This window comes from Delphinapterus leucas, unplaced genomic scaffold (genome assembly GCF_059928025.1).
Source record: "Delphinapterus leucas isolate spDelLeu-1000000601 "Yukka" unplaced genomic scaffold, BTC_Dleu_Yukka2 spDelLeu_asBTCV2_sq57, whole genome shotgun sequence".
Classification (NCBI taxonomy): Eukaryota; Metazoa; Chordata; class Mammalia; order Artiodactyla; family Monodontidae; genus Delphinapterus; species Delphinapterus leucas.
The window spans coordinates 1,652,234-1,655,248 of record NW_028322266.1 but is presented as its reverse complement, the minus strand read 5'-3'; positions in this window follow the sequence as shown (position 1 = coordinate 1,655,248).

The window sequence follows — 3,015 nt, the reverse complement described above, 5'->3', positions numbered from 1 at the left end:
ATGGCCCTTTACCCTGCGTGTCTACCTCTCTGTGTCTCTTTCTCCTTATAAGGACACTAGTCATTGGACTTAGGGCCCACCTCAATCCAATATGACCTTACCTTAAGTTGGTTAAATCGCAGAGACCCCGTTTCCAAATAAGGTCACATTCACAGGTGCCTGGGTTCAGGACTTCAATATATCTTTTGGGGGGACACAATTCAGCTCACAACAGTACTAGATATTGTTAGTAGCATGGAGCTGGAAGATCTGGTAGATTTTTAGACCAATGGCAGCCAACATATAGTATATTGATATTTATATCAAACTGACTAAAATTACCTTAAAATTTCCAAAAATGAATAAATCTTCAACTTTGAAACTACTCACCTGCTTATTCCATTTTCTATTCAAAATAAATACACAAAGTATGATGTGTGTGTGTGTGTGCACGTGCTATATGTATCTACATGGATTTATGTGTAGGACTTTTCAGAATCCTCATTTCTAATTTACAATTGTAAAACTGAATTCTGAAGCTTAGACTAGACAGAAATCAGGGCTTCACGTTGAGGTGGTAAAGTTACACATACATCAATTCTGATAACTAAATTATTCAACCAATTACTTTTTTTTCTTTTTTAAATTGAGATACTATTGACATATAACACTGTGTAATTTTAAGGTGTACAATGTGTTGATTTGATGCATTTATATATTGCAATATGATTACCACCATAGTGTTACCTAATACCTTTAATGTGTCATGTAATTATCACTTCTTTCTTTGTGATGAGAAGAATGAAGATCTAGTCTCTTGGTAAATTTGAAGTTCATAATACAGTATTGGTGACTATAATTACTATGCTCTACATTAGAACTTCAGGATTTATTTATCTACTAGTTTTAAGTTTGTATCCTTAAATAACATCTCCCCAATCCCCCAACCTTCAGCCCCTGGTAATCACTATTCTACTCTCTGTTTTTACAAGTTTATCTTTGTTAGAATCCACAAATAAGTAATATCATACAGCATTTAATCTTCCTCTGTCTGACTTAGCTCATTTAGCATAATAAATCAGGGTCCATCCATGTTGTTGTAAATGGCAGAATTTCATTTTTTTTCATGGCTGAATTATATATATATATATATTATATTAATTATAATATAATATAAATATATATATACATACATATATATTTTACATCTTATTTATTCATCCATTGATGGACACTTAAGTTTTTTCATATCTTGGTTATTCTGAGTAAAGTTGCAATAATGACAGAAGTGCTGATACCTCTTTGATACCTTCTTTTGCTGGGAAAAGAATACCCTCTTCGACAAATGGTGTCTGGAAAACTGGATAACCACATGGAGAAAAATGAAATTGTACCTCTATCTTATACTCCTCATAAAAATTAACTCAAAATGGATTAAACACTTCAACATATGACCTGACTATAAAACGTCTGGAAGAAAACATGTAGGGAAAGCTCCTTAACATTGATCTTGGCAATGATTTTTTGGATTTGACACCAAAAACACAAGCAACAAAAGCAGAAATCAACAAGTGGGACTATATCAAACTAAAAAGCTTCTTCACAGCTAAAGAAACAATCAACAAAATGAAAAGGCTACCTACAGAATGGGAGAAAATTTTTTGCAAACCATATACAGAGTAAAGGGTTAATGTCCAGAATATCTAAGGAACTCATACAACTCAATACAAAATACTCCAACTAAAAAATGGGTAGAAGAACTAAGTAGACATTTTCCTAAGAAGACACCCAAGTGGCCAACAGGTACATGAAAAGATGCTCAACATTCAATCTGGAACAATTCTTGAGTGTACAAATCCTTCACCTCCTTGAACAAACCTATTACCAAGTATTTTATTCTTTTTAATGCAATTGTAAATGAGATCGTTTTCTTAATTTCTCTTTCTGATAGGTATTATTAGTGTATAGAAACACAACTGACCTTTGTATATTGATTTTGTATCTTGCAACTTTACTGAAACTGTTTATTAGTTATAACAGTCTTTTGGTGAAGTCTATTATAAATATTATATCATATCATCTGCAAGCAGAGACAATTTAAATTATTATTTTCTGATTTGAATGCTTTTTATTTCTTTTTCTTGACTAATTGCTCTGACTAGGACTGCCAGTACTGTGTTAAATAATAGTGAGAACAGGCATTCTTGTCATGTTCCTGATCTTAGAGCAATAGCTTTCGGCTTTTCATCACTGATTGTGATGTTAGCTGTGGGCTTGTTATATAGGGCCTTTGTTATGTTGAGATAAATTTCTTCTATATCCACTTTGTTAAGAGTTTTTTATTAGGAAAAGATGTTGAATTTGTCAAATGCTTTTTCTGCATCTATTAAGATAATCACAGGATTTTATCCTTTATTTTGTAATGTGGTGAATCACATTGATTAATTTGCAAGTGTTGACCCGTCCTTGCATCCCAGAAGCAAAGCCCACTTGATCATGGTGTATGATCCTTTTAATGTACTGTTGAATTTGATTTACTAATATTTTATTGGGTAATTTTGCATTTATGTTCATCACATATATTGACCTGTAATTTAATTTTTTTGTATATCCTTGTCTGGCTTTGGTATCAGGTAATGATGGCCTTGTAAGATGAATTTCAAAGTGTTCTTTCCTCATCTATGTTTTGGAGAAGTTTGAGAGGGAATGGTATGACTTCTTATAATATTTGGTAGAATTCACCAGTGAAACCATCTGGTCCTATAACAAAAGATAGGAAATCTGAGAGGAATGAAATATTATGATAAAACATCATAGCCTAATTGAAGTTGGGGGACAAAGTCTTGGTTGCTGTGACAGTAAATTACTCTTAGTTTGAGTAAGAGCTTCTCACATACCACTATGTTCTATTTAAACATGACTAGGATTTCGGGTGATCCTATGACCAGAGCTACTCATCATCAACTGGGCATAATCATATCATTAAGCCATAAAGTCACAGCAGAAGTTGACTATATAATGAAAATGATACATTCA